The sequence below is a fragment of the Plecotus auritus genome (assembly GCF_963455305.1).
Source record: "Plecotus auritus genome assembly, chromosome: X".
NCBI lineage: Eukaryota > Metazoa > Chordata > Mammalia > Chiroptera > Vespertilionidae > Plecotus > Plecotus auritus.
Window position 1 is genome coordinate 115,112,168 of NC_137784.1, and position 12,010 is coordinate 115,124,177.

Sequence of the window (12,010 nt, forward strand, 5' to 3'; positions counted from 1 at the left end):
ATACGAAAGAAAAAAGGAATCATGAGAAAAGGAAGTAAACTAAATGGAGGCAATCAATATGTCAGAGAAAGAATTCAGAGCAATGGTCATAAGGATGCTGAAAAGGTTGGAAGACAAATTCAACAATATGTGTAAGAACCAAGAGGAAATGAAGAAGAACCAAGAAGAAATGAAAAATAATATTGCTGCAATAAAGAACTCAATAAAAAGTATCAACAGTAGACTAGAAGAAGCAGAGGACCACATCAGTGAGCTAGAAGACAAGGTAGAAAAAATACCCAAGCAGAGCAGCATTTAGAAAAAAAAAAAACAACTTAAAAAAAAACAGGAGGAGAGCCTAAGGGAACTTTGGGATAACACACAATGAACCATCATCCACATAATAGGGGTGCCAGAAGGAGAGGAAATTGAGCAAGGAATAGAAAACAGGTTTGAAAAAAATGTTGACAGAAACTTCCCTGATGTTGGGAAGAAAAAAAATCACACAAGTCCAAGAAGCTCACAGAGTTCCAAACAAGATGAACCCCAAAAGACCAACACCAAGACACATTATAATTAAATTGGAAAACACCAAAGACAGAGTAAGAATCTTAAAGGCTGCCAGAGAGAGACAGAAAGTTACCTACAAAAGGATCTCCCATTAGACTATCAACTGATTTCTCAACAGAAGCACATAAGGCTAGGAGGGAATGCAATGAAATATACAAAGTCATGCAAAGCAAGGATCTGAATCCAAGAATAATGTACTCAGCAAGGCTAGCAATCAAAATTGAGGGTGAAATCAGGAGATTCACAGACAAAAAAGGACTAAGGGAGTTTATTACCACCAAACCAGCAATGCAAGAAATGATAAAGAGTATGCTTTAAAAAGAAGAAATAGGAAGGGAAGAAGGAATACAGGAATAAAGAATAAAAATGGATACAAACAAGAACCAATCAATAACAACTTTAAATGTAAATGGATTAAATGCCCCAATCAAAAGATACAGGGTAGCTGAGTGGATAAGAAAACATGACCCATATATCTGCTGTCTATAGGAGACCCACCACAGAACAAAGGACTCACACAGACTGATGGTGAAGGGATGGAAAAAGGTTTTTTAGGCAAATGGATATGAAAAAAAGGCTGGGGTAGTAATACTTATATCTGACAAATTAGACCTCAAAGTGAAGGCCAAAACAAGAGATAAGGAAGGCCACTTTGTAATACTAAAGGAAACAATTCAACAAGAAGAAATAACTCTGGTAAACATATATACATTCAATAGAGAAGCACCCAAATAAAAAAAAAAACTTTTGGAGGATATCAAGGGATAGATTGACAGCAATACAGTCATAGTAGAGCCCTTCAATACCCCACTAACACCACTGGACAAATCCTCTAAACAAAAAATCAGCAAAGAAACAGCAATTCTAAATGACTCAATAGATCAGATGAAATGAATTGACATCTTCAGAACATTTCATCCCAAAGCCACAGAATATACATTCTTCTCAAATGCACATGGGTCATTTTCAAAGATAGACCATATATTGGGACACAGGCAAAGTCTCTTCAAATTCAAGAAGATTGAAATCATATCAAGCATCTGCTCACATCACAATGGCATAAAACTAGAAACCAACTACAATAAAAACAATAAAAAATCAAACACCTGAAGGCTAAACAGCATGCTATTAAACAATGATTGGGTTACCAAAGAGATCAAAGAAGAAAAAAAAAAGTATCATGGCAACAAATGACAATGAAAACACACAATCCAAAATCTATGGGACACAGTGAAAACAGTCTTGAGAAGGAAGTTCATAGCTCTACAAGCCTACCTCAAAAAACAAGAAACAATGGTAACAATTTATGTAACCCTACAACTCAAAGAGTTAGAAAGAGAGCTACAAGAAAAGCCCAACATGTGGAGGCCATGGGGGCAAACCCTCACATCACCCTGCTTGGCCCCGGAGGATGGCTGGTTAGCCAGAGATGGGTAAGATTCCTCAGAGAACGAACAACCTAAGACAGGCACAGTCACAGAGGGGCCATCAGGAGAGAACTTGGGGGTCAACAGAGGTGGGGCACAGACTCTCACCTCCCCAACTTTGCAGGGTCCTGAACCCTCACCCCTTCTGAAGGAGGTTTCCTGCCCCCATGGCTGCTTCGCTTCCCATGCCCAGCTCAAATCGGGACCCAGGTAACAAACAGAGACTTGGCCGACAGCAGCTGCCCTCTCACTGCAACAAGACTTGTTTGAGTTGTCTTGTACCCATGGTGTGGGGAAGTGGGTTTTTGATATCTAAATCCAGCCTAGCACCAGGAATGCTCAGGGCCTACTCAAGAAGGCAAATAATCCTTTCCACTAATATTTACAGGGTAAAATAAGATTGTTGTTAGAGTATTAAATTTTACAGTAAAATAATAGTCAAGTTCTCAGACTAATTTAAATTGGCTAATTGAAATAAGCAAATATTCTATAAAAATTAATGGTACTGGACAAAAAGCTGTTCCTCAAGTGTTAACTAAAATTTTTATTGGTAGTTCATCTCATGGTAAAATTGCGTAACATGTAATGAACCTAAAGCAGTCATATTTTAGTGCAAAAAATTAAAATTTAAAAGCTATCAAGACTACATTATAAAATTTTCAAAAGCCTCCTAATATTTAAATTAAAAAGGGGGGATAGTAGAAGAATATCATGTAAGAAAAAATATCCTGTAAGTAAATTACATCTAAAAAATTTTTACTTTAGAAAATTAACATTCATTCGTAATGCTAACAGCAAGACACCCATGAAAAACACACATGGTGTCAAAACAAGCCAAAGGAAAATCATTTGGGCAAAAAATGAAAAAGGTTCCCAAGTCAAATTTATAGAAAAGATTCCTTTATTAACTTTTGGTCGAGAATATGTTTGTATATTTTCAGAAAACAACTCCAAGACCATGTGGATTCCTGCAACAGAGAGGAATTGACAGGACTGCTCCAGCCATGAAGACAGAAGAGAAACAGTCCAGAGATGGAAGACGCTGATGACGCCTTGCCATACTAGCAGTCAGCAGCTGTGCGTCGCTGCAGGTTGCCCAGGACCAAACCAGAGAGGGTCGGACCTGCATTACCACCATTTGTCCACCATCCAGAACTGAAATATCATTGCTTACATGTACACATAAGGAGCTGTTTGACATTGAAATTGGGACTCAAAGAACTGTTGGCCCAGAAAGAAACTCACTACAGACTGATTCATTTGCCCCTCAGCATAAACATTACGGCTTGTCTCATTTTTGGTTCTTATAAGTGTATTTCTAGTATCACATGATCTTGCTCATCTAGGGGAAATGATGAGAAACATAAACTGATGAACATAAACAGACCCGGAGACAGGGAAGCATCGATCAGACTGTCAAACCTCAGAGGGAAGGTAGGGGAGGGTGGGGGTAAGGGGGAGAGATCTACCAAAGGACTTGTGTGCATGCATATAAGCCTAACCAGTGGTCATGGACAACAAGGGGGTGCGGGCATGCATGGGGAGGAGTTTGGGATGGGAATGGGGGGATGAGGACAAATATGTGATACCTTAATCAATAAAGAAATTTTAAAAAAATAAAAATAAATAAATTAATTAAAAAAAAGAAAAGCCCAGCATAAGCAGAAGGAAGGAAATAATAAAGATCAGAGTGGAGATAAATGACATAGAGACCAAAACAAACAAACAATACAAAAGATCAACAAAACCAAGAGCTTGTTCTTTGAAAGGATAAACAAGATTGATGAACTGTAGCAAGGTTAACCAAGAAGCAAAGAGGGCAGACCCAAATAAACAAAATCAGAACTGAAAGAGGTGAAGTAACAACCAATAACACAGAAATACAAACAATTATGAAAAAATTCTATAAACAACTATATTCCAACAAAATGGACAACCTAGATAAAATGGACATATTCCTAGAAAAATACAAGCTCCCAAAACTCAATCAAGAAGAATAAAAAAAACCTGAATAGCCTGATAACTTCCATAGAAATTGAAGCATTGATAAAAAAAATCTTCCAGCAAACAAAGGTCCTGGTTCAGACGGCTTTACAAGGGAGTTCTACCCAGTTCTTATTCAAATAAGAACTAAAACCTATTCTCCTCAGACTATTCCAAAAAATTCAAGAGGAAGGCACACTTCCAAGCTCTGTTTATGAAGCCATCATTACCCTAATCCCCAAACCACATAAAGACAACACAAAGAAATAGAACCACAGGCCAATATCCTTGATGAACATAGATGCAAAAATCCTCAACAAAATTCTAGCAAATTGTATTCAGCATTACATTAGAAAGATCATACACCATGGCCAAGTGGGATTTCTTCCGGGGATGCAAGGATGGTACAATATCCACAAATCAATAAATGTGACACATCACATAAGCAAACTGAGAGACAAAAGTCACATAATCATATCAATTGATGCAGAAAAAGCATTTGACAAAATCCTACACCCTTGCTTGATAAAAACTCTCAGCAAAGTGGGAATAGAGGGATCATAGTTCAACATAATAAAAGCCTCATATGACAAATATTTAACCAACATCATACTCAATGGGAAAAAACTAAACTCATTTCCCCTAAGAACAAGAACAATACAGGGATGCCTACTTTCACCACTCCTGTTCGATATAATACTGGAAGTGCTGGCCATGACGATCAGACAAGAAAAAGAAATAAAAGGCATCCAAATTGGAAAAGAAAAAGTAAAACTGTCCTTATTCGCAGATGACATTATACTATACATAGAAAACCCCGAAGACTCTATCAAAAAAACTACTAGACCTAATAAATGTATTTGGCAATGTAGCAGGATACAAAATTAACACCCAGAAATTTATGGCCTTTTTATACACCAATAATGTATTCACAGAAAGAGTAACTAAACACAAAACAAAAAAACAAAAACCAAAAAAAACAATCCCATTTACCATTGCACCAAAAAATTAAGATACCTAGGAATACACTAATTAAGGACATAAAAGACATGTACTCAGAAAACTACAGGACATTGAAAAAATAGATAAAGGAAGACATAAACAAATGGAAGAACATACCATGTTCATGGATTGGTAAAATCAACATCAATAAAATGTCCATACTGCCCAAAGCAATCTACAAATTCAATGCAATCCCCATTAAAATACCAACAGCATATTTCAAAGATTTAGAAAAACATCTCCAAAAATTCATATGGAAAAAAAAAGACCCTGAATAGCCACAGCAATCCTGAGAAAGAAGAACAAAGTTGGAGGGATCACAATACCAGATATCAAGCTATATTATCAAGCCATGGTTCTCAAAACTGTCTGGTACTGGCACAAGAACAGATATATAGACCAATGGAACAGAACAGAGAACCCAGAAATCTACCCAAGCCATTATGCTCAATTAACATTTGACAAAGGAGGCAAGAGCATACAATGGAGTCAAGACAGTCTCTTCAATAAGTGGTGCTGGGAAATGTGGTCAGATACATGCCAAAAAATGAAACTATATCGCCAACTTACACCATACACAAAAACAAACTCAAAACGACTATAGGACTTAAATGTAAAATGGGAAACCATAAAAATCCTGCAAGACTCCATAGGCAGAAAATATCAGACATATATCATAGCAATATATTTACAGACACAGATCCCAGGGCAATGGAGACTAAGGGGAAAATAAACAAATGGGACTACATCAAAATAAAAAGCTTCTGCACAGCAAAAGAAACCATCAACAAAACAACAAGAAAGCACACTGCGTTGGAGAACATATTTGCCAATGATATTTCCGATAAGGGTTTAATCCAAAATTTACAGAGAACTCATTCAACTTAACAAAAGGAAGATAAACAATCCGATCAAAAAATGGGCAAAGGACCTAAATAGACCCTTTTCGAAAGAGGACATACCTACGCCCAGAGACATATGAAAACATGCCCAAAGTCACTAATCATCTGAGAGATGCAAATCAAAACAACAATGAGGTACCATCTCACACCTGTCAGAATGGCTATCATCAACAAATCAACAAACAACAAGTGCTGGGGAGGGTGTGGAGAAAAAGGAACCCTCCTGCACTGCTGGTGGGAATGCAGACTATTGCAGCCACTGTGGAAGACATTATGGAGTTTGTTAAAAATTTAAAAATGGAACTCCCATTTGACCCAGTGATCCCACTTCTAGGAATATATCCCAAGAAAACAGAAACACCAGTCAGAAAGGATATATGCACCCCTATGTTTATAGCAGCTCAATTTACAATAGCTAAGATTTGGAATCAGCCTAAGTGCCCATCACCAGATGAGTGGATTTAAAAACAGTGGTACAGGAAAACCAAGATGGTGGCATAGGTAAATACCTGAAATTGCTGCCTCACACAACCACTTCAAAACTACTACTAAAAGACAAAACGGACATCATCCAGAACCACAAGAAGGCTGGCTGAGTGGAAATTCTACAACTAGAAGAAAAGAGAAAAGCACACTGAGACTCAGAGGAGGTGTGGAAGTAAAGTGCAGAGGTACAGAGGCGTGCGCACGGAAATAGCTGGCAACTGAGGACGCAGCTGTCTTTTTCAAGTGGGAGGGAGACAAAAGCTCCCGACTGCTCTGAACTCCAGTTCTGGGCAAGACTCTGGGAACGCAGACTCATACAGGGAGAGACTGGACTGTGTGGCATCAGGTGAAACTCAAGGGCAGCTTTCTCTCAGAGGTGCTTGCGGCGATTACAGTGGGACACTGAGACTCGGGGGCCTCTTTGGGCAGAGCTGATGAGGATCAGATATAGCTGTTTGCTCCAATTGTTGATTCCCTGAGACCACACCACCCAAGCTGTGTGCAGAGGCTTTTTCATATGAATTGCCTGGCCCTTTGCAACCTAAAATTACCTAACAAACTGAAGCTGGGTCACAGAGCCCAAGAGCCGCCAAAAGAAGGCCCAAGGCCCCACAGCAGCTTGCATTGCTTAACAGCTGGGCCTCATCTGGGCACCTCCAAACCCCAAACAAAGAAGAGAAATCTGTAGATCTTTCTGTAGCTCCTGCTGGGTGGCCTCAGACAGAGGCTAAATTTGTACCTCCTTGGATCTCCCAGTGGTCAGAGTGGGACCATCAAGATTACAACTCCTCAGATCCATAAGGGGCATACTCAAGGGGCAGATTCAGTGAGCACCAAAGCCCCACTGAAGCAAGTCTTGCACCATAAGGGTGTCTCCAGCACAGAAGTTCTCCCATCGTAGACACAGCTGATCCTCACAGCCAACTGGCCTGGAAGTCAATCCCTCCCAGTGATACCAACAACAACCAAGGTTTAACTACAACAAGACTGTGCACAGAGCCCACAAAGGGGTGTACCAAGAGTATCTACCTCAGGTAACTGGGGAGGTTGAGCCACTGGGCCCTATAGGACACCTAGCACACAAAGCCACTCTATCAACACAGGGAAGCAGCAAAAATGCAGAGACAAAGCAACAGGTCACAAATAAAAGAAATGGAGGAAAGCAAACGACTGGATATAGAGTTCAAAACCACGGTTACAAGGTTTTTCAAGAATTTTCTAGAAAAGGCTGATAAATTTAGTGAGAACCTCCAGGCTATGAAAAAGGACCAACTAGAAATTAAGCATACACTGTCTGAAATAAAGAATAATATACAGAGAGGAAAAACCAAGATGGCGGCATAGGTAAGCACCTAAACTGCTGCCTCGCACAACAATTTCAAAACTACAACTAAAAGACAGAACGGACACCATCCAGAACCACAGGAAAGCTGGCTGAGTGAAAATTCTACAACTAGAAGGAAAGAGAAAAGCTCACAGAGAATTGGAGGTACGGCAAAGGGTCTTTGTGTGCGCAGAGAGGAAGGGCGGCTGAGAGCCTGGCTGACTTTCTCTGGCGGAAGGGGGAAGGAAGCCCCCGACCGCACTGAACCCCAGTTCTGACTGCACTGAACCCCAGTTCCGGGCGAGCCCCTGGGGACCCACGCTCTTGTGGGGGGAATCTTGACTCTCGGGCGGAGACTCGGGAGCTGGGGAAGGCGGAGGACTAAAAGCGCACGCGTGCCAGTGCGCAAAAGGCTGTGGAGGTTGCCACAGGCTTTCCCTAGTGGAAGGGAGTTGGAGGCTCCAGACTGCACTGGGCTCCAGTTCTGACTGCACTGAACCCCAGTTCCATGCGAGCCCCTGGGGACCCACGCTCTTGTGGGGGGAGTCTGGACTCTCGGGCGGAGACTCGGGAGCCAGGAAGGCAGAGGTCTGAAGGCGCGTACGTGCCCTCAAGGGCAAGGCTGACGGGAAGCCAAGACTGAGACTCCACCCCATCCAAGCTGAGCACAGAGGCTATTGCAATTTGGCAAGTCTAATCCTATAAGGCTGTCTCCAGCACCGACCTTCTCCCAGCATAGAAACAGCTGATCCTTACAGCCAACTGGCCTGGAGGTCAATTCTTCCCAGTGATACCAACAACAATAAAGACTTAATTACAACAAGGCTGTTCACACAGTCCACAAAGGGGTGCACCAAGAGTGTCCACCTCAGGTTAACTGGGGAGGCAGACCCACTGGGCCATATTGGAAACCTAGCACACAAATCTACCTTACCAACTCAGGGAAGCAGTGAAAATGCAGCGTCAAAGAATCAGATCACAAACGAAAGAAATGGAGGAAAACAAATGACTGGATATAGAATTCAAAACCACGGTTATAAGGCTTTTCAAGAATATCCTAGAAAAGGCTGATAAATATAACGAGACCCTCGAAGATATGAAAAAGGACCAACTAGAAATTAAACATACACTGACTGAAATAAAAAATATTATACAGAGACCCAAAAACAGACAAGAGGAACACAAAAATCAAGTCAAAGAATTGAAATACAAAGAAGCAAAAAACACTCAACTGAAAAAGCAAAAAGCAAAAAAAAAAAAAAAAAAAATCCAAAAAGTTGAAGATAGTATAAGAAGAATCTGGGACAACTTCAAGCGTACCAACATCAGAATTATGGGGGTGCCAGAAGAAGAGAGAGAGCAAGATACTGAAAACCTATTTGAAGAAATAATGACCAAAAACTTCCCCCACCTGGTGAAAGAAATAGACTTACAAGTCCAGTAAGCGCACAGAACCCCAAACAAAAGAAATCCAAAGATGACCACACCAAGACACATCATAATTAAAATGCCAAGAGCAAAAGACAAAGAGAGAATATTAAAAGCAGCAAGAGAAAACAGTTAGTTACCTACAAGGGAGCACCCATACGACTGTCAGCTGATTTCTCAACAGAAACTATGCAGGCCAGACGGGAGTGGCAAGAAATTTTCAATGTGATGAATAGCAAGAACCTACAACCAAGATTACTCTACCCAGCAAAGCTATCATTCAGAATTGAAGGTCAGATAAAGAGTTTCACAGACAAGAAAAAGCTAAAGGAGTTCATCACCACCAAACCAGTATTATATGAAATGCTGAAAGGTATTCTTTAAGAAGAGGAAGAAGAAAAAAGTAAAGAGAAAAATTATGAACAACAAATACATATCTATCAACAAGTTAATCTAAAAATCAAGTGAATTAAAAACCTGAGGAACAGAATAATCTGGTGAATATAATAGAATCAGGGGCATAGAAAGGGAGTGGACTGATAATTCTCAGGGGGAAAGGGGTATGGGGGGTTCAGGAAGAGACTGGACAAAAATCATACACCTATGGATGAGGACAGTGGTGGGGAGGTAAGGGCAGAAGGTGGGATGGGAACTGGGTGGAGGGGAGCTATGGGGGGAAAAAGGAGAAACAATTGTAATAATCTGAATAAAGATTTATTAAAATTAAACAAAAAAAATAATTCAGGTAGAAGAAATTTCTTATTAAAATTAAATTTACCAGTGGAAAAAAAAAAGAATAATATACAGAGATTCAACAGCAGACTTGAGGATCCCAAGAATCAAACTAAAGATTTGAAATACGAAGAAGCAAAAAACACCCAACCGGACAAGCAAAAAGAAAAAAGAATACAAAAACTTGAAGATAGGATCCTCTGGGACAACCTCAAGCATACCAACATCCAAATTATGGGGGTGCCAGAAGAAGAGAGAGAACAAGACACTGAAAACCTATTTGAAGAAATAATGACAGAAAACTTCCCCCACCTGGTGAAAGAAATAGACTTACAAGTCCAGGAAGCCCACAGAACCCCAAACAAAAGGAATTCAAAGAGGACCACACCAAGACACATCATAATTAAAATGCCAAGAGCAAAAGACAAAGAGAGAATATTAAAAGCAGCAAGAGAAAAACAGTTAATTACCTACAAGGGAGCACCCATACAACTGTCAGCTGATTTCTCAACAGAAACTATGCAGGCCAGAAGGGAGTGGCAAGAAATATTCAAAGTGATGAATAACAAGAATCTACAACCAAGATTACTCTACCCAGCAAAGTTATTATTCAGAATTGAAGGTCAGATAAAGAGCTTCACAGACAAGTAAAAGTTAAAGGAGTTCATCACCACCAAACCAGTATTATATGAGATGCTGACAGGTATTCTTTAAGAAGAGGAAGAAGAAGAAAAAGGTAAAGACAAAAAACTATGAACAACAAAGTGACAACAAATACATATCTATCAACAAGTGAATCTAAAAATCAATTGAATAAAAAGTCTGATGAACAGAATAAACTGGTTAATATAATAGAATCAGGGGCATAGAAAGGGAGTGGACTGACAATTATTGGGGGGAAAGAGGTCTGGGGGGTGCGGGAAGAGACTGTACAAAAATCGTACACCTATGAATGAGGACAGTGCGGGGAGGTAAGGGCAGAGGGTGGGGTGGGAACTGGGTGGAGGGAAGCTATGGGGGGAAAAAGAGGAACAATTGTAATAATCTGAACAATAAAGATTTATTTAAAAAAAACAAAAACAGTGGTATATCTACACAATGGAATGTTATACCGCTCTAAAAAAGAAGGAACTTTTACTATTTGCAACAGCATGGATGGAACTGGAGAGCATTATGCTAATCCAATTAAGCCTGTTGGAGAAACATAAATATCACATGATCTCACTCATATGTGGGATATAATGATCAACATAATTTGATGAAGAAGAATAGATCCAGAGACAAATGGTAGGGGAGGGGGGGTTAGAGAGCAACCAAAGGACCTGTATGCATGCATATTAGCATAACCAATGGTCACAGACACTTGGGTGGTGGGTGCTTGCCTGTGGTGGGAATGGCTAGGGGGGGTCAATTTTGGGAAAAGGAGACATATGTAAAACTTTAGACAATAAAAAAGCTCCCCTGTGTTCATCCAAAATAGAGAAGATTAAAATAAAATAAATTTTTCTCTTTATAAAATTAATGCCTACTCTTCACAATTAAAACATTACAGAAAAGGTTCCTATAATCCCCCTCCCCAGAGATTACCACCTTTAATACCTTTATGCATATTCTTTCAGAATCTTTTCCTATGTGTATATTAATATATGTTTTTGTTTTATAAAATGAGATCAAGTCAAGTTATTTATACTGTTTTTACTACTTGCTTTCCACCTAACAATATATATTGGACACCTTTCAGGAAAATGTGTATCCATCTATTTCAATTTTTAAGTGTCTTTATGCTATTCCATTGTGTGGATTTAACATGGTGAATTTAACCAATCCCGTATGGATAGGCATTTTAGTTGTTACTGTTTCCTCCATTATGAACAATGCTGCAACAACCATTTTTATTCATTTATCTATAAACATTCATGTAAATATTTGTGTAGGATAAATTGATGGAAGTATAATTGCTGGGGCAAATGATCATTACAATTTTTAATTTTAATAATTCTTGTCAAATTGTAGTGTAGGAAAGATGAATTAAAAAAAATAATTGCAGCAGTTAACCAAACAAGAGTTATCTGGTCAAGTCACACATCCAGGCTTAGAGCTTCAGAGTCATTGTTAAATCATCTATCTCCTTCATTCCCTACAGTCCTCCTTAACATCAGGACTTGCTGAATTTTCCT

General features: G+C 39.5%; 1 protein-coding gene across 1 annotated transcript in view; it reads left to right on the forward strand.

Annotated features, from left to right (window-relative positions):
* The window catches only part of ADGRG4 (adhesion G protein-coupled receptor G4), a gene marked incomplete at both ends in the record, with an annotated part of 137,630 nt that overhangs the window by 101,225 nt on the left and 24,395 nt on the right, over nucleotides 1-12,010 (forward strand).